This window comes from Xyrauchen texanus, chromosome 21 (assembly GCF_025860055.1).
Source record: "Xyrauchen texanus isolate HMW12.3.18 chromosome 21, RBS_HiC_50CHRs, whole genome shotgun sequence".
Taxonomy (NCBI): Eukaryota; Metazoa; Chordata; class Actinopteri; order Cypriniformes; family Catostomidae; genus Xyrauchen; species Xyrauchen texanus.
In genome coordinates this window covers 13,100,060-13,121,448 of record NC_068296.1, presented here as the reverse complement: position 1 = coordinate 13,121,448, position 21,389 = coordinate 13,100,060, and the positions used below count along the sequence as shown (strand labels likewise).

Here is a 21,389-nt window from a genome sequence, read left to right as displayed (position 1 = left end):
TCAGCTTCACTGATGGAGTTGGGAAGGTCATTCCACCAACGTGGTATGATGAACCTGAGAGTCCGGAAAAGTGTTTTAGTGCCTCTTTGTGTTGGTACAACAAGGCGACATTCCTTAGCCGACCACAGGCTTCTGGCGGGAGTGTAGGTCTGCATAAATTATTTTAGGTATGCTGGAGCAGACCCAGTTTTGTATGCCAGCATCTGAGCCTTGAATTTAATATGTGCATCAACCGGCAGCCAGTGGAGAGAGACAAAGAGTAGTGTAACATGCACTCTCTTTGGTTCATTAAAGACCAGACATGCTGCTGCATTCTGGATAATTTGCAGAGGTCTAGTTGCACATGCAGGAAGGCCTGCAATGAGAGAGTTACAGTAGTCCAGTCTAGTTATGACAAGTGACTGGACAAGCAGCTGTGTGCCATGTTCAGAGAGGAAAGGTCTTATTTTCCTGATATTGTAGAGTGTAAATCTACATGATCTTGCAGTCTTTGAGATGTGGTCTGTGAAATTTAGCTTTTATCGATGGTTACCCCTAGATTTCTGACCGTTTTGGAAGGCAATACTGTAGTTGAACCCAGCTGCACGGTGATTTTGTGTTCAACAGCAGGGTTGGCTGGAAAGACAAGGAGTTCGGTCTTGGATAGGTTTAGTTGTAGTTGGTGTTCCTTCATCCAGGCCGAGATGTCTGCCAGACAGGCAGCGATTCGAGCAGTCACTGTGGTGTCGTTGAGCTGATAAGACAAGTAGAGTTGCCTGTTGTCAGTGTAGCAGTGGTAAAAGAAACCATGTGACTGAATGATGGGTCCCAGTCATGTTGTGTATATGGAGAGGAGAAGTGACCCAAGCACTGATCCCTGAGGTACCCCAGTAAGTAACTGATGTGGCTTGGATATCTTACCTCTCCAGGCTACCTTGAAGGATCTATCTGAGAGATAGGAGGTCAACCAGTCAAGCACAGTTTCTCTGATGCCCAGAGTAGAGAGGGTGGAGAGAAGGATCTGATGGTTGACTGTGTCAAAGGCTGCAGAAAGGTCCAGCAGAATCAGAACGGATGATCTGGATTCAGTCTCAGTGACTCCGTGACAGACAGCAGGGCAGTGTCGGTGGAGTGTCCACTTTTGAAGCCAGACTGATTGTCATCCAGCAGGTTGTTCTGTGAGAGATAGGCAGAGATCTGATTGAAAACTGCCCTTTCAAGTGTTTTTGCCATGAATGGGATGAAAGAGACTGGTCTGTAGCGTTCTATCTGTGTGGGGATAAGTGAAGGTTTTTTCAGCATTGGGGTTACTCGAGCCTGCTTAAATGTAGTGGGAAAAGTGCTTGTAAGTAGAGATTTGTTAATTATGTGTGTAAGTGCAGGTAAGATGGATGGAGAGATGACCTGGAGAAGGTGTGATGGATTGGGGTCAAGGGAACAGGTGGTGGGGTAGTTGGAGAGGAGGAGTTTAGATACCTCAGTGTCAGTCAAAGGAGAGAACATAGAGAAAGAATGGTTGCATACAGGAGCCAGGTGTTTGACAGGGTTGTGGTGAAGTGAAAAACTTTACTCACTTTTTATGCTTTAAATATGTAGAACATCCACATTTGTATATCAGTGTCAGTATTGGGTGCTTTAGGTGCAAAACTTCCATGTAGGTTGTATTGTAAGATCACAGAAAGAAACACTGATGACAATAAACACCCTTATTATTATAACTTAATTAAAATGTTATAATCAGCAATATGCCCTTACATATAGTTTTATTGAATGTGTTTGTGTGTGTATTCTATGATGCCGACATTATTTATAGTGACATCATTACGCAATGACGTAAATTAACTTGTGAATATTTTTTTTAACCAGTTCATTAAAACGAACCATCCGAAAGAATCTGTTGATGGAAATTAATCGGATTTCCCATCACTAATCTGAAGAGCAAAGATGATTTTATAAAGATATAATTCTTTGACAACAAGAAAACTTGAAATGCTTTGTCAAGCTGATATTAGATTTAATTGACAAATGATGGAATGGAGTAATCAGAGATTTTTGAGATGTGAAGTTCAGCTTCAAAAATCACATAAAATAAGTTTGAAGCATTGATTATTGGGCATAAAGACATGGAATTAAAGATAAAGCATTTTTAAAAGGACATAAACAAATCTAAGGGGAATTGGATGGATTCTTTACCAAACGGGACTACTATATCAGTAACCATTCATGTGCACATCCCAATTTGTGTTCCGTGGAAGAAAGAAAATCAACTATGCTTAGAACAACACAAGGTTGAGTAAATGATGACAGATTTTTGTATTTTTGGATGAACAATCCCTTTAATAACCCTACAAAATTTCACTCAGGTGCACAGCCAGTGTTTGTAGGAAAATTGCATCACTGTGGTTTTTCCTTTATTGCTTTCTCTCTCTGTCTCTTGCTCTCTCTTCCCCTATTTGATCATCTGGTCCTCCACTTGTCCCAGAAAATGTTGCCTCCTAAATTGCTACCTGACAGAGCTCGGCTGAGCTAACAGTAGCCTAAAGAGTCAAGTAAGCATACAGAAGAAAATGAGAAAGATGCACAGAGAAGAAAAGTAACAGAGAGAAATAGAGAGGCAGACGAAACAATAGAGAGAATGATGGTGGCAAGAATGAAACCCTTTATTAGTCCTTGTCTCCTTCTCACCGGTCTAATTTGGATGTAATTAGCCCACTTATCATGGTGAACACTAGTTTGATTGCTGATCGCAAGACCACGGTGCTAAGCATCACAAACGTAGGGAAACAAAAGCTGTCTAAGGGTGTTTTCACACTATAGCTTTTTGTTGTGGTTCCATGTTGGAGTTCAGTTTGTTCCCACTTCGGGAAGGAGGCGTTCTCATTCTCAACTACATCGACGACTGGCTGATCTTGGCCCACTCCCGAGAGTTACTGTGCGTCCACATGAACCTGCTGCTCAGGCACCTCAGCCACTTAGGGCTTCAGGTCAACTGGGAAAAGAGCAAGCTCGCCCCGGTTCAGAGCAACTCTTTTCTCGGCATGGAGTTAGAGTCAGTCTCAATGATAGCGTGCCTCACCAAGGAGTGTGCGCAGTCAGTGCTGGGATGCCTCACCTTGTTCAGGCCAGGCACATCGGTCCCTCTAAAACATTTGCAGAAGCTCCTGGGGCATATGGCATCCTCCGTGGTGGTCGCGCCGCTGGGGTTGATGCATATGAGACCGCTTCAGCACTGGCTTCAGTCTTGAGTCCCGAGACGGGCATGGCGCCATGGCGCCACCGTGTGTTTATCACCCTCGCCTGCCACCAGACTTTCAAAACATGGACAGACCTGTGTTTTTACGGGCAGGAGTCCCCTTGCAGCAGGTGTCCCGATGCGTTCTGGTCACCACAGATGCCTCCAAACAGGGTTGGGGCTCCCACTGCGCTGGCACATCAATTGCCTAGAGATGTTGGCTGTACTTCTTGCCCTTCGGAGATTTCTCCTGCTAGTTCGTGACAAGGAGATTTCTCCTGCTAGTTCGAGTCAAGCCGTGACAAGTCGCTGCGTGCCACTCACATCCCGGGCAGCCTCAACGTGGAAGCGGATGAGCTATCGTGACAGGCTACACTCAGCGGAGAGTGGAGGCTCCACCCCCAGTCGGTCCAGCTGATTTGTGAACGGTTCGGCAAGGCACAGGTAGACCTATTCGCATCCCGAGAGACCTTCCACTGCCCGCTCTGGTACTCCAGAATGGAGGCTCCACTTGGGACAGATGTGCTGGCACACCGCTGGCCCAGGGGGCTGCGCACGTATGCATTTCCCCCAGTGAGCCTTCTTGCACAGGTTCTATGCAAGGTCAGGGAGGACAAGGAACAAGTCATTCTGGTGGCCCCCTACTGGCCCTCTCAGACTTGGTTCTCGGATCTCGTGCTCCTCGCGACAGCCCCTCCGTAGCAAATTCCCCTGAGGAAGAACCTTCTCTCTCAGGGATGGGGCACGCTCTGGCATCCACACCCAGACCTCTGGAACCTCCACGTCTGGCCCTTGGATGGGATGTGGAAGATCTAGCTGGCCTACCACCTGCTTCCGTAGACACTATCAAGCCAGAGCTCCCTCTACCAGGAAACTTTACGCCCTAAAGTGGCGCTTGTTTGTCTCCAAACAGAGGCTTTCCCACTGGGTGGTTGACACCATAGCATTGGCCTATCATACCCAGACCGTGCCCGCCCTCTTGCGGGTTCGAGCACACTCGACGAGAAGTGTGGCATTCACGAACATGGTTCAGCGCATGGTGTGATTAAAATTGGACACCTAGTTTCGCTTCTTCGACACAATGTCGAAGTGAGCGACAGACGGGGAATGTCTAGGTTACTATTGTAACCTTCGTTCCCTGATGTAGGGAACGAGATGTTGTGTCCTCCCGGCCACGTCGCTGAACCGAGACACTGTTAGGGCCAAACCTCATTGTCGACTCCTCAGGCAAAATCCTGAATGAACAGACACATTTCCCTCCCTTTATACCCAAGTGTCCGGGGGCGGGACATACAAATTCTGTCTGCCAATTACTCATTGGCCTTTCCTCAAGTTCAGAGATGCGCGAGGCTCTCAAGAGATACCCCTAGTGTCGCTTCTTCGACACAACGTCTCGTTCCCTCCATCAGGGAATGGAGGTTACAACAGTAACCTAGACATTTGTGTTCTGATGTTTAATTTGCAACATGCAGGGTTTTGAACAAATATATAATACAAGTGCATGTACATGGCAATAAGGGACAATCTGTATTATTCCAATTGACAACATTTGTTTTAACATTCATTATATGTGTGAATTACGCAGTGATTTTAAACCATCAGACTGTGTATACTTGATAATAGGGTCAGTCAAATTTTACAGAAAGTGATTTGCAATTGTTTGTGAAAGTGTCTCAAATGTTTTCTTCCTCGTTGAGCAAATCACACTCGACATCACTGCTGCAGCTTGTAGAGAGATGCCATTTATTTTAGGCCTATCTATTGTCTCACTAGAGGACTTGCTTGTTTGTCTTTAGTATTGAGATTCCATTGTAGTTCTTCTTCTTCTCATCCGTGATGGGTGAAGCATAGACCAGCTGAAACGTGCTTTGTGCCACCCAGGGCTGGACTGGTAATCTGGCATACCGGGCATTTTCCCGGTTGGCCGACGCCCTTTGGGGCCGATCAGGGGCGGAATGGCCATCGGGAGACTGGTGGGTCAGCCGCGAAATGGGCCAAATGGGTCAAATGGGCCGCGATAAGTAAAAATGAGCCGCCACGTTATGCAGAACGGACCAGAAAACGGCGCTGCGATATGCAGAATAGGACAGTGAACACAACATTTTAAATGTTTTATTTGGTTGTGTATAATTAGTCATGCTTTATAGAGGGTGGTACACCAATGGCTTCAACTTTAGAGCTAATTTGTAGCCTCTTCTCTCCATACCCTAACAATTCCTCCCTTTTAAGTGATCTGGGTCAGGCTGTGTATAATGTTCCCATAAAAAAACAGCAGTGACAAAACATGTTTCATTAGTTTTGCAGTTTTACTGCTAATGGGACTTGTGTCATTTATAAAGGTTCTAAAATCAATCTATAATTGTAACTAATCAATTATTTGTAAATGAGTCTTTCTCATTCAAGGGCAGCTGTGGTCAGAGGTAGAAGTGCAATTTTTATCTCCATTGTTGTTTGTGGCCTTTTTTATCCCAAAAACACTATTTTTGCTTAGGATGCAATTATGTTTCCTGTCAGAGTGAAAGACTAAAAACAACTATATGTCTTATATTACTTCCTTTTTTATGTTGTTATTTTTTTTATTGTGAGAACAGCTATTGAATGTAAAAGGCTGTTTTTGCATATATATATATATATATATATATATATATATATATATATATATACACTCACCTAAAGGATTATTAGGAACACATGTTAAATTTCTCATTAATGCAATTATCTAATCAACCAATCACATGGCAGTTGCTTCAATGCATTTAGGGGTGTGGTCCTGGTCAAGACAATCTCCTGAACTCCAAACTGAATGTCAGAATGGGAAAGAAAGGTGATTTAAGCAATTTTGAGCATGGAATGGTTGTTGGTGCCAGATGGGCCGGTCTGAGTATTTCACAATCTGCTCAGTTACTGGGATTTTCACGCACAACCATTTCTAGGGTTTACAAAGAATGGTGTGAAAAGGGAAAAACATCCAGTATGCGGCAGTCCTGTGGGGAAAATGCCTTGTTGATGCTAGAGGTCAGAGGAGAATGGGCCGACTGATTCAAGCTGATAGAAGAGCAACTTTGCCTGAAATAACCACTCGTTACAACCGAGGTATGCAGCAAAGCATTTGTGAAGCCACAACACGCACAACCTTGAGGCGGATGGGCTACAACAGCAGAAGACCCCACCGGGTACCATTCATCTCCACTACAAATAGGAAAAAGAGGCTACAATTTGCAAGAGCTCACCAAGACTGGAAAAATGTTGCCTGGTCTGATGAGTCTCGATTTCTGTTGAGACATTCAGATGGTAGAGTCAGAATTTGGCATAAACAGAATGAGAACATGGATCCATCATGCCTTGTTACCACTGTGCAGGCTGGTGGTGGTGGTGTGATGGTGTGGGGGATGTTTTTTTGGCACACTTTAGGCCCCTTAGTGCCAATTGGGCATCGTTTAAATGCCACGGCCTACCTGAGCATTGTTTCTGACCATGTCCATCCCTTTATGGCCACCATGTACCCATCCTCTGATGGCTACTTCCAGCAGGATAATGCACCATGTCACAAAGCTTGAATCATTTCAAATTGGTTTCTTGAACATGACAATGAGTTCACTGTACTAAAATGGCCCCCACAGTCACCAGATCTCAACCCAATAGAGCATCTTTGGGATGTGGTGGAACGGGAGCTCTGGCCCTGGATGTGCTTCCCACAAATCTCTATCAACTGCAAAATGCTATCCTATCAATATGGGCCAACATTTCTAAAGAATGCTTTCAGCACCTTGTTGAATCAATGCACATAGAATTAAGGCAGTTTTGAAGGCATTAGGGGGTCAAACACAGTATTAGTATGGTGTTCCTAATAATCCTTTAGGTGAGTGTATATATATATACACTGTATATATTAGTGCTGTCAGTCGATTACAAATTTGAATAGTGATTAATCCAATTTTTTGTTAATCACGATTAATAACAGATTTTGATACTATATACATTTCTTTTTTTTTCTTATCAACATTTATTTATTTCCATCTTAGGAAAAAACAAAACAATACATAGCAAAGTTATGTTTTATTAACATTTTCCAAACAAAGCCTTCCACATTATAAACATAGAAATGCACTAAAATAGCACCAGTTCAAATCACATCAAATGTTTCTCAAAGTCTAAGTGGGAGTTTGACTAATTGAAAGAATTAATACCCACATATGTTGCATATTCATTGCAATGGGCATTAAATCTCTTAAAGTCTCATCATCCACACTATTAATCTGCCTGTATACTGTGTAGATCTTATTTTCTACAGCAATCGTGAAGCTGCATTCATGATTTGCGTCAGGGCAGCATCACCAGCGTCGAGCACATACTTTGAACTCACCATGCATCTTACATAGGCTGAAAAATACTTGTCCAATCTAGGCTTTTTTTTGTGCATCAAATAGTGCTAAGAGCTCCTTTCTCCATAATGTTATCACTTACAGGGAAGCACTGTCAGAGATTCTTTTATTTAAAAAGAAAACAACCTCCACGGCTCTATCATTGGAGAGAGCGTAACGGTCAACTTCAGCTTGTTATGACAGTTCCGCTCATATAATGTCTATGGGACTGCCGTTTATGATGATTTATGCTAAGCTTGTAGGCTCTCCATGGTACAAGGGCTCTGGCTCTGTGGCGTGTACATCAGTGTAATGACTCCGGGCGGACACATCACTAACTTTCCACCCTTCACACCAGTGTTTATGTTGTATTGACGATAAATGCGCTAATCGTGATTAGAAAATTGTATTCTGACAGCTCTAATATATATATATATATATATATATATATATATATATATATATATACAGCCGTGGCCAAAAGTATTGGCAGTGACATACATTTTGTTTTCTGCTCCAGTTGTTGTGGTGTTGATTCACATTGTTTCTAGATTATTGTGCAGAGTGATCAGATGCATTTTATATAATTGCTAAATGCTTCCTTGGCCAAAATATTTACTTTATCACAAAAACCCAAATTTCACAGTTTTTTGGCCCTGGCACAAACTGACCAGCTAACATCATTTCACTAATCACACCTGGGAAAGTGAGAACGAGTACTAGTCAGGTGAAATCACTCTATCATTCTGATTGGATTATAAGAGCAGACTGTTTGCTATAAAAGGAGGGAAGAAGTGCTTCCAATCATTGTGTTCTTGTTAGCAATGGTTACCTCTAAATAAAGACGTGCAGCCATCATCGCTTTGCATCAAAATGGCCTCACATGCAAGGAAATTGCAGCAAGGAATATTGCACCTGAAAGAACAATTTAGCGGATCATCAAGAACTTCAAGGAGTGAGGTTTAACTGCAGTGAAGAAGGCTTCAGGACGTCCCAGAATGTCCAAAAGGCGCCAGGGCCATCTCCTCCTGAGGAGTCAGCTATGGAACCGTTTCACCACCAGTGCAGAGCTTGCTCAATATTGGCAGCAGGTTGGTGTGAGTGCATCTGCACGCACAGTGAGGCAAAGACTTTTGGACAATGGCCTGGTGTCAAGAAGGGCAGCAAATATGCAACTTTTCTCCAAGAACAACATCAAGATAAGACTGAAATTCTGCAGGAAGTACAAGGATTGGACAGCAGAAGACTGGTGCAAAGATATTTTCTCTGATGAAGCCCCCTTCCGACTGTTTGGGACATCTGGAAAATCGATGGTCCGCAGAAGAAAAGGTGAACGCTACCATGAGTCCTGTGTCGTGCCAACAGTGAAGCATCCTGAGACCATCCATGTGTGGGGTTGCTTTTCATCCAAGGTAGTGGGCTCTCTCACAATTCTGCCTAAAACACTGCCATGAATAAAGAATGGTATCAAATCGTCCTGCAAGAGCAACTTCTCCCAACAACCCAGGAGCAATTTGATGATGATCCGTGCATTTTCCAGTATGATGACCATGTCACAAGGCAAGAGTAATAATGAAGTGGCTCGGAGATCATTACATTGAAATTTTGGATCAGTGGCCAGACAACTCCCCGGATCTTAATCCCATGGAGAACATGTGGTCAGTCCTCAAAAGGCGAGTGGACAAGCAGAAGCCCACAAATTGGGATCAACTCCGAGCACTAATAAGGCAAGAATGGATCGCCATCAGTCAGGATTTGGCCCGGAAGCTGATTTCCAGCATGCCAGAGCGAATTGCAGAGGTTATGAAGAACAAGAGCCAACAGTGTAAATATTGACACTTTACATATATTGGTTGTTTTTGCCAATAAAAGCCTTTAAAACTTAAGAAAAGCTTATCATTGTTTTCCAGTATACCATAGAAACATCAAACTTTGCAAAACACAAACGTTATGTCACTGCCAATAATTCTGGCCACGGCTGTAAATATATATTATATACTGGATATATTGTTTGTGTGTGTGTGTGTGTGTGTGTGTTGATGCATTCGCTGTTAGATCCTGTTTGAAATGTGGTTTAGCACAGCCTGTCATCTGCCTTTGCTCAGCAAGATAAAATCATGTTAGTTTCAGCAATTTTAGGGAACACTAAAAAGAGAATAGCCTCCATACCCTCCTGAAGATTTCTATTCACTTATTTACATCCTGCACCTCCCATAGATATACACACAAATTACTGCTGCACAAAGGAGGTGTGCAGCATTTGCAAACTGCTTTTGTTCTTGCCTTTTGAAGCACTTTAAATCATTGTCTGCTCTGTGCAATGAAACACTGTCTTTGTGTCTAATGTAGTTTCAATTAAAGGTCTGCTCTGAGGTGCTCTGAGATTCGTGTTTTTTCAATTTACTCCAAAAACCAGGAAATTATAAGAAAGTGTGAAATCACACTCATACACTCACTGAGCACTTTATTAGGAACTCTATGGTTCTTATAAAGTGGCCGACGTGGTCTTCTGCGGTTGAAGCCCATACACAGAGTGTATATCTCAGTTACCATATACTTTCTGTCAGCTTGAACCAGTCTGGGCATTCTACGTTGACCTTTCTCATCAACAAGACTTACTGTCTGAAGAACTGCCACTCACTGGATTTAAAAAAAATAATTTTGGCACGATTCTGAGTAAAATCTAGAGACTGTTGTGCATGAAAATCCCAGGAGATCAGCAGTTACAGAAATACTCAAACCAGCCCGCCTGGCACCAACCATCATGCCACGGTCATTCTGATGGTTGATGTGAACATTAACTGAAGTTCCTGAGCTGTATCTGCATGATGTTATGCATTGTACTGCTGCCACACGATTGGCTGATTAAATAATTGTATGAATAATTAGGTGTACAGGAGTTCCTAATAAAGTGCTCAGTGAGTGTATATGGCCTTACCATGGCCACCACCATGATGTCCTAACAATGACCTGCATCATTTGTATAAGTATAAATCACTTGGCCAATGCTTGTGGAATGCAACTCTTAATCGTGGTGTCATGGGATTAAGCCACACATTGGGGTATATGTTTTTTTGTTTTCTTAATGATATAATATAGTCAACAGAAATTTATATTTTATTAGCCCTACCTCCTAACCCAGTTCAACCCCAAACCTAACTGTCTGTATAGCCAAATTACAATATACAAATTACGCTCACTATTTTCTATGTGAGCGCGATTACTTCCTGGTTTACATGGTACTGGAACCCATGTTATGGAGTGAATGTGATTACTTCCTTCCTTCATTATTACATCCATCTGGATTTTAATTAGTGAGGTCATGCCCCCCAAACCCCAAAATTGACAATCTGCTTGATCTACTCTTTGAGAGTTGAAAATACCTTCACATAAAGTTCCTCAGAGGAGTAGAACGGTATCAGAAAATTGATAGTTAAGGTCATTGTAACTAAATTCAGCATGTAAGATAATCCTGTTGAACTTTGGACAGTTGTGCTGCTGTCTGTCATAACTATGAGATATAGAAAGAGGGGATGCTTTGAAGTTGACCCAAATGTGTTTAAAATCTTCAGCTCATAGGCTCATGCTTTAATGCATTAAATGGTGTGGTGCTGTTCTTTAATCTCACTGTAGGCTGCTGTATCAGCTGGTCAGGCAAAGAGTCAACATTAAGCTGCCAAATGTGCTAGACATAAGTGAGGATACATTTTGACCTCTCAGGTCACATTAAGTGTTACTTCTCGCCTCTAGCTTGTCCAACTACTCATGCCTGTTTCACCCTAACACACCTCAGCTGTCTCTTTTCCTTGCCTTGTGCATTTCATCATATTAACAATATCTTTAATATCACACCTTCCAACTCTCACCACATGCCACATGCATACAAATTTTAAACTAGCACACCTTCTGTACACACTAGGAATGAACCAATTTTACATTTCTAGGCTGCAATATGCACAACATGGTTTCTGCTCTCATGGAAACCATGAAGTAATTGAGCTCATATAATCAATGATGAGTGTGATTCAGAGGTGTTACGCTCAGAGGAAGAGAACGACAGAAGTGGCAAACCCAAATGAGATTTATTGATAGAAACAAAGTATACAAGGTGAAACTGAACTGAATACAAAAACAAAGATGAAGCTACACAGAAGACAAAGGCAACACAGATACTGGAGATATCTTCCAAATGGGAAGCTCCTGAAGCCCAAAAACAGATAGTTGTAAGAGATAGTTGTAAGGCTAAGGTAGAGCTGGCGTATGATCGGGACGCCTGGGAGGAGCCTCCGGGAAGAGAGAGGGGTCTGGCAGTTTGGGAGGCAGCTCCAGGATGGGTACGGATCCAGCGGTTTGGAAGGTGGCTCCAGGAAGGGTACAGGGTCCAGTAGTTTGGGAGGTAGCTCCAGGAAAGCAACTGGCTGAGGATCAAGACACCAAGATGGAACTGACAGGGTTTCGGAGTCACTGGTGGTGAAGACCCAGTGGGCGGAACCACAGTTGGTTCAGGGAGTTGAGTCTCAGGAGGCAGATGTGGAGTGGGTGGAGCCACAGGAAGAGCAGGGACTTGAGACTCACAAGGCGTAGCTGGAAGTGGAGTGGGTGGAGCCGCAGGAGGAGTCTCAGTAGGAGGAGCCAGAAGTGGAGAGGGTGGAGTCTCAGAAGCGGTAGGCGGCTCAGGAGAAAGCACTGCAGGAGGCGGAGTGGGCAGAGCAACAGCAGACTCGGGGAATTGAGTCTCTGGAGGCAGAGCCACAGGGGTTAGAGCAGTAGGAGGCTCAGGAAAAAGTGCTGCAGGAGGCGGCGTGGCAGCAGGCTCAGGGAATTGAGCCTCTGGAGGCAGAGCCACTGGGGTTGGAGCAGTAGGAGATGTTGGATGAGGAGTATCAGAAGAAGTCTCAGGAGAAGGAGCGGGCGGAACCGCTGGAGGAAGAGTTTCAGAAAAGGCGGACGGAGCTGCTACAAGAGGTATCTAAGGATGAGCGGACAGAACTGCTGGAGGAGGAGTCTCTGGAGTGGTGGGCAGTGTCGTGGAAGACTCAGAGGGCGATTCGCCATGGTCAGGAGTGCTGGGAGCTAGTGGGAAACAGCCTCCATGGCCATGGGCACTAGCAGTGATAGGGAAATGACCTCTGTGTTCGTAAACACAGTCAGTGACAGGGGAACGGCCTCCATGGCCTTGGGCACTGGCAGTGATAGGGAAATGACCTCCATGGTCATGAACACTGGCCATGACTGGGAATCGACCTCTGTGGTCGTGAGCACAGGCAGCGACAGGGGGACAACCTCCGTGCCCATGAGCGCTGGCAGCGACTGGGGAGTAGGAGTCCTTCTTGTCCTCCTCTTCCGGACGGCCGTGAGCACTGCTGTGGGAGGCTCAAGGAGCGGTGCTGTAGGAGCCTTGAGGGGCAGAGCCATGGGAGGCTCGAGGGGCGGAGCCGTGGGAAGCTCGAGTGGCAGAGCCATGGGAGGCTTGAGGGGCATAGCCATGGGAGGCTCGAAGAAAGAGATCTCCAGGACCAGGTCTTGGAAGAAAGTGGTCTCCTTTGAAGGGAGCTCAGAGGCCACTGGAACCAAAATAAAAGTCAATGTATTGTTGGAGGTCCCATACAATTTTTCCTGATGGCAATGGAGAACGAGTAGACTCCTCCAACCCTGCCCAAAAACAGTCCTTAAGTGCCATTAATACTTGATATTAAGATTCAACTGTATTGTCATTGTGCAGAGTACATGTACAGAGCCAATGAAATGCAGTTGTTTTCGCATATCCCAACTAAGCTGGGTCAGAGCGCAGGGTCAGCCATGAAACAGCGCCCCTGGAGCAGATAGGGTCAAGGGCCTTGCTCAAAGGCCCAACAGTGGTAACTTGGCGGTGCTGGGGCTTGAACCCCTGACCGCTGAGCCACCACTGGCCCTCCTAGCCACCACTGGCCCTCCTGCCAGAACACAAAATTACATTGGACGATCTCCCTAGTTGAGGCAAAGTAGTTCCTCTGCTGAGTTCATCTTTTGGTCTAGTCTACTGTTGCGCTCAGAAGAAGAGAACTACAGAAGTGGAGAACCAAAGTGCAGATTTATTTATTTTTTCTCCCCTTTTCTCCCAATCGAGATGGCGATTGCCTCAGCTGCCTCTGCTTCTGAGACAGTCAATACGCGCATCATATCATGTGACTTGTTGTGCATAACACAATGGGGTAGACCAAGACTAAGAGCCTGAGGTGATTATTTTTAGTGTCCATGATGAAATTATTAATGGAGATCAGGTGAGCATAATTAGTATTCAGGAGAGTTGATGTGGGGAAGAGAGAAAAAAAAAAAAATTCTCTTTAAAATAAAAAACAAACTGGCTGTTAGGTTTAGGGTTGAGGTTAGGGTTGACAAAATATGCTTTCCTGTTGACTGTATTTTATCATATGCAACTAAAAATACAACCCATTTTACAGCATTTAGTAATGTGCAATTAGTGATGTGCCCGAAGCCGAATACCTTATTTAGAAAGGCACAAACAATGAGTTAAAAAAAATAACTAATTCTACAGAATTTTAGAATAAGTATTTGTTAGACTGATTATCCACCGAGCACAGGGATAAAGTGGTATTTTAGATAAACATATCTAAATTGACAATTCAATGGTGAGTCTGTGAAGCCAGTATGACTAAAATATAAACTTTATGAATGAAAATGTGATTTTTAAGTTCAAACCTGATGGCTGTGTTTCAGTGTCCAATTATTGTGCAGCAATCTGAGCTTGTCAAGTGTAGCAAAAAACCACAAAGCAAAATTACTATATCATATTTTCCACTTTTTAAAATGTTTATGTTAATATTTAAAGCCTATCAAGTGAGAACTACACAGACTGTTGTGTAATGGGTTGTATATGGCTGGTATATCATCACAGTGATTTTGCTGGCTGTACAAAATTAAGAAATATTGTGAATATAACAATTATTTTAATGCACTTTTTTTGGACACTTGATTTCCTAAAGAGCACATTATTAGACTATTTTCTGATCCTTCAGGGCTGCACAATTAATCAAAATTACATGAAAATCATAATATGATTAGTGGTGGCATAGCGGGCTAAAGCACATAACTGTTAATCAGAAGGTCGCTGGTTCATTACCCACGGCCACCACCATTGTGTCCTTGAGCAAGGCACTTGACTCCAGGTTGTTCCGGGGGAATTGTCCCTGTAATAAGTGCACTGTAAGTTGTTTTGGATAGAAGCGTCTGCCAAATATGTAAATGCAATATGTGATTATTAAAAAGCTGAGATTAGGCCAAATGAAATTGTGTGCGTTTCATTATAAATGGGTGATGCGTTCTTCATGTTCATGCACGGGGCAGAGTAGTTTGCTTATACTTTAGTATTGCATAGGCTAAAACAATACTCAAAGTAATTAAATAAAATTAGTAAAGCTAGTTTTTGCACATCTTGTTCATTCACAGAAAACATTATAATTTTTTTTAATATATGTAGGTAAATAATGCATTTTATATTGTTGTGTATTTGTGCAATTCATTCAAATACAGATACAGATCATTTTACCATTGCAACAGCTGCAGATATAGATAACAGCTTCACTGCACACCCCTGCTAGTAATGCAACAATATGGAATTTATAACCATAACTGATAATCGTTAGCTTTTACTTTTTGCGTTTTAGCACTTTCAGCTGGATTGTCAAGCTAAATCATTAAATGACTCTCACGTGACATAGAAAAGGTACTTCACAATGTATCTAGCTGATTTGATCAACCCTTTAACTGCTGCTGTTTAATTTGCTGACAAATTACATTTACATTTATGCATTTGGCAGACACTTTTATCCAAAGCGACTTACAGTGCACTTATTACAGGGACAATCCCCCAGGAGCAACCTGGAGTTAAGTGCCTTGCTCAAGGGCCCAACAGTGGCATCTTGGTGGTGTTGGGGCTTGAACCCCCAACCTTCTGGTCAGTAATCCTGAGCCTCAACCACTGGGCCACCACTGCCAAATTAGAAGTGTTTAATTAATTTATTATGAAATATCATCACAATAATTATAATAGTAATCTGTAAAAATATTATTCAGGTCTCAACTAGTTAAATAGAACATCAAGCATGTTTGTATTCACTCATATTGTTACATGAAAACCATCAGATGCACATAAGGTGATGTTCACAAAGGACGTGTCCTTGCATTTAAAAGCTTATAGACAGAGTGCAACGGAATGGCACAGAAAGCAGGCATCTCAACACACAAAACCACATTTTAAAATGTGGCTTGGCACTGCACAACATGCCACTGTAACTTGCATGACTAAAGTGCATGTTATGAGCGAATAATATATAACAATATAATACAAACATAAATTATGACATTCCATGGAACATGTTGATTTGAGAAAAAATATAGTTGTCATACTTTTATCCTCAGTATGTCTCCTCCCCCCACCTTTTACGTTTAAATGTGATGAGGTACTAAAAGTCAAATGTTCAGATGTCACAGTTTTGACGGGGCTTTTAAGAGCAGGTCAGCAAAGTGTCACATTGTGTTGGTGGCTGAGAGTAGGGTTGCATTTAACACCCAGGAAGGATGATATTACTCATTAATGACTGCAAGTGGGTTTATTTCCCCCTCTGAATGGAATTCGTACTAAAACACAATGTAAATGTCACAGTTATATATCATATTAATAAAAAAGTGTGGGTGCTCAGAAACATCAGACCCTGATGGTCTATTTAGGATAACACTGAAGGGGAGTTACATATGGTTATATGGTATTATTGCCTGTTACCCATCTGGCATGCTGTGCTAAAAATTGTGTAGAAACAAGTACATTAACACTGAACAAGTGAGGCTAAAATCCAGCATTATTTTGTTGCGATGTTAAAAATGGCAAGACCTAGCAATTAAATTATGCATTGTGCCTACATTGACCACAGATTTGGCATTGCACTTTAATCTTTTTTTTTTTTTAATTTATTATTACTTTTTCAGCTGATTTGGTTATCAATTCCTCTCAAAATTTTCAATAAACATTCATTCAACATAACTTGCACTCACACATTGCAAAAAAGCTGGTATTTTAATTGCAGTATATTTATTTTTGTTATTTTATGAGGAACTAAAGAGTCTCAGTCAGATAGTCCCACCCCTATACTTACACCACTGGTTGAGTTACATTGTTGGGGCGGGACTAAGCGGGTCACTCAAAACAAACATAGCCCCACAGAGATACAGTGTTTACAGTTTTCAAGAAAATTAACCTATGAATGGTGTTCTTATAGTTGTCTCTGCATATAAAGCTGGTATAGAAGAATATAAGTATTTTAACATTAAAATACTATATTTTAATGTTAAAATATAACATTTAAATATACATACTTTATATTTAAATTTCCAATTTGTCTTTGTTGTCCAATCTGTAGATCAAGATACATTTGTTTTCAGAGAATCTATTTGAATATAATTACATTTTGTCTTGTATAATTTTTTTTAAATTATTATTTTAAGTGTAAACAAGTTAAACAAACGCAAGTAAATAACTACACTAAGGCCATACACGTTCAATGAAAACAAGCCTTAACATCTTAATATCAAAGTAAAGCTGTTTGTGAGGATATTTTTACTGAAAAATAAGACAAAGAGACTTTTATTTTTTGCAGTATCTACTTTGTCTAACCCAAAAGGAGATCATGGAAGTATCTTAACTAGGGACTACTCATAAGTTATTAGTGAGTTTTTACTTAAGAAGAAAAAAAAAGCTGTTATAAATGGTATTAAACTGTAAAGATTTAAGCCTATCAGATGTTCTGTATAAATATTTTCAACCCCAAATCTTCTCCCATGACTGTATCATAACCCTCTTCCTGAGTATGTTTTTAGATTTTTCTGCCTCTAGATTTACATTGGTTCAGTACACATCCTGTTATGATTTGATGATCCATCACCGTTTACTTTTGAGCTCATATCATCTACACTGTGTGAGGAGGAAATGCGTTGCATCATTCTTTTACAGCAAGGCAGGAAGTGCTATCCCAGATCTGCTTGGCTGTCGAGGGTATTTTGTAAAGCCATTAAAGATTCACATCTGCTCCCTTCATGCGCTCATCTCAGAGACTATCTGCTGGTGTAGTAAACAGAGAGTGGGAGAGAGAGAGATAGGGAGAGGAGCCACAAAATCGACTCTTGCTGTAAATAGTGCTGGAGTTTCCATTTTTTTAATGCCAGAGAGTCTTTTTAAAAGTTTTATTGATTCTCATAGACACACAAAATAAAAACAAACTATGAAAAGCAAGCATATATAAGTGGTTCTCAGCTGCATTAGAACCCAGGTTTTACTTTGGATATTCAGTGGTGACCCAATGCATCACCAAAATTATTTATTGTTCAAAAGTACACAAAAATCCTGTTAAAATAAAATGTTCAACTATAAACTGCATAGAGCCAATAATGTCATTTTATTTTTTACATTTAGCTATATAGGAAATTTTACTTGAATTTCGAAATGTCTAGAATTTCATTGGTTTCATGTTCACGATCATGTTTTTGTCTCATCACAAAAAACACACTGTGGTCGACACAAACCATATTTGTACCAGTTGCAAGTGAACCTGTATATACTGTAATGTGGTGTGAGTTGTGTTTTCTATTTCCTTGCATACATGGAAGCATTTCTCCTTCCTTTCAAAAGTAGATAAGCCTTTTTATTTAGCTATCCTATGCACAATTATATGGTTAGTTGCATTTCATTATTTGCATTTAGTATTGTTTTAACTGTACTGGCCACAATCAGCTCTGAAGCTTCTATTGTGTCTGTGCATTCTGTGGGCCATTCAGTTTGTGTATTTTAAAACACCCTCTAGGTCATGGTTTTGTGCCTCAAGAATAGACTTATGAGAACACACAAAGGTTCAGTGTAACATGTTCATACCATTAGACTCTTCTAATTGACTGAAAGGGATACTTCACCCAAAAATGAAAATTCTCTCATCCTTTACTCACATTTATGCCATCCCAGATGTGTCTAATTTTCTTTCTTCTGCTGAACACAAACAAATAAGAATATCTCATATTACGTACGTCCATACGATGCAAGTAAATTGTGGCCAGAAAATTTAATGTCTAACAAGTATATAATGGTAGCATAAAAGTAATCGATATGACTCCAGTGGTTAAATCCAAATCTTCAGAAGCAATATAATATTGTAGGTGTGGTAGTGAAACGTCATATTTCTTCTGAAGATAAGGATTTAACTTCTTGGGTTATGCTACCTTTATATGCTTTTCTGGACCTTAAAAATTCTGGCCACCACTTTTATTATATGGACCTAAAGAGCTGACATAATCTTCTAAAAATCGTAATTTTTGTTCAGCAGAAGAAAGAAAGTCAGACACATCTGGTATGGCATGAGTGTAATGATGAGTAAATGATGAGGACATTTTAATTTTTGGGTGAACTACACTGTAACAGGTAAACGGGCAAGGAGGAGGCGGGAACCGGTAACGACCCCTCCGTCCCCAGGCAGACGGCCGCAGTTGCTCCCCTGGCGGATGGCAGCAACAAGGACTCTGCGACAGTGTGTGGCTCCTCCCTCCCAGGTTTTGGCACCACTGTAACAGGTAAAAGATGGGCAAGGAAGAGGCGGGAACCTGCTGACCAGTAAATGTAAAGTTTAATGCTAAAACTCAAAATAAACCAAACATAAACAAACACAGACACACATGTAGCATGGCCTCGTGTGTCTGTCTCTCTCCCGAACTGGCGTCTCCGGCTCCCCCTTATCTCGCTCTCCCACTGATCAGCTGATTCAGAGCCGGCCGTGCTCAATCACAGCCTTGCCACGCCCTCCTCCTTTATCCTATGAATATATTCCTTTAAGATGAATTCCTCCAATCACATTTGAAAGCATCTAATGGAAAAACCAATTGAACCTTTTTTAAACCACAGTCCATAAACACTAAAACAGGGTCACAAGCATGTCTGAAAGTCCAAGCATCTCTGGGGAGAATGCACTAAGAATTAATTGTGTTGTTTATTTTCACATGTTGAATGTTGTTTTAGCTACAGTCAGTTAAGAAATATGCAAAGTAGAATATTCTAAAAGAATGGCAATTAGTGAATTTAAATACTCAGGGTACAATGCTGTACCAACTTTGTTAGCTAGTTTTAAGACGTAAGTTTTTGCGGATGCAAAAGTGACACAACTTTTTAATGAATTTGCTCCTCAAACAATCTAAAAAAAAAACAATCTCATGAGAAGGTGTAATAATTGTATAAAATTGTGAAATGTAAAAAATCATACAAGTTGGCTCATACAAAAATGTATGACTTTTACTCCCATATAGAACAAATACAAATTTTCCTAAGTTTAACCCCTAACCCAAACCTTTACCTAACCATAAAGCCAAACCAATGATTTTAATTGGAAACATTTTACCTATTGGTACATTTTGTATCACGGAGGAAAGAAAACATCAGTGTTTTGGGAGGATGGAAGCACATAATATGGGTATTGGCATACATCAGTCATTTGTATTGCATAAATAATTATGGAATGAGGAAAACAATTAGTTCACTGTCGTTTTTAAGATTGTTGGATTCGATAGAAATTATGTTGATTGGTTTGTCTGTATGGGAATAAAAGTTGTACCTTTTCTCATTCAAATTCTTATGAGTTGTCATGAGACTGTTGAAAAAATCTTTGTAAGTCCTAAGACATGGACACAGTCAACCCTGAGCACTGTAATTGTTTGCAACTGTTAGTTTTTGCAGCAACTGCTAAAATGTTGCGGCTTGTAAAACTGGATCGTAAATAAATAAATGAGTAAATAAATAATTAATCTAAATGCAAATTTCCTTGTGGCAGTCCGCAAGATCACTTGTTTGTCTTCATCTGAGCTAGCTAAAGATGGAGGTCTGGAGGGGAAAGGTGGTGATGGCCATTAACTTTAATTGATGGTTTGGGGAAAGAGAGTGAACTAGAGTTAAGAAAAAGCTGTCACAGAATGAATGGAAATCAAGGCCTTTAGCTTCACTGCCATTGAAAAAAAACTAATCTGCATTTTCCATTCTGCACACAAATGACCCAACAGACGCATAAGAGTCCTTGAAAAAATGAAATGTTTTTCTTAAGGTGATTTGTGACACACACACACACACACACACACACACACACACACACACACACACACACACACACACACACACACATCTCATTTTCTCTCCCACACAAACACACACACTGATTTACATTTTTTCAAGCTTCAGGTTTTTTCCCTCTAAAAATGATCTCTTATTTATGTATAATGTGTTCTGCCCCTGATCACTGGCCTACCATTCAAGTGAACACTGGTTCAGTTTGATACCAAGCAGACCACCTGACCCATTCCTGTACCTGCACTGCAACAACACACCTGGGGATTACATTGTGCAGAAAATTACATGGGGTCACCATGGAGAAGAGAGAGAGGAGGGGGAGAGAGATAGAATGTATTTTTAGGAAAGCTGTGATTATATAATATGCTGCAGTGGATGAGATATTTGGAGGAGAGCGATGGCCTCGATTAACTATTTCACACAGGAACTGTGTGTTTGTAAACAAGGATAGGTGAGAAGGCATTAGCAAGTTGCTGTCTTAGTTTTTATGTTCTGGGCTAATGTGATTAACCAGACAGATTTTGTACAAAGCAGATGCTGAATCCATTTTTTTTAATATATTTTTATTGGCAGTATGAAAACTAATATATTACTATTAAATATAAAGAATTTGATCAGGTCATACTTTATCCAAAAATCAAAGGAAAATAATTATAAATTATATTTTGATTAA

General features: G+C 41.2%; 1 protein-coding gene across 9 annotated transcripts in view; it reads left to right on the top strand.

Moving 5' to 3' along the window:
- Window positions 1-21,389, top strand: part of LOC127661675 (CD276 antigen-like) — a 144,860-nt gene that overhangs the window by 47,182 nt on the left and 76,289 nt on the right. The window lies entirely within an intron of this gene.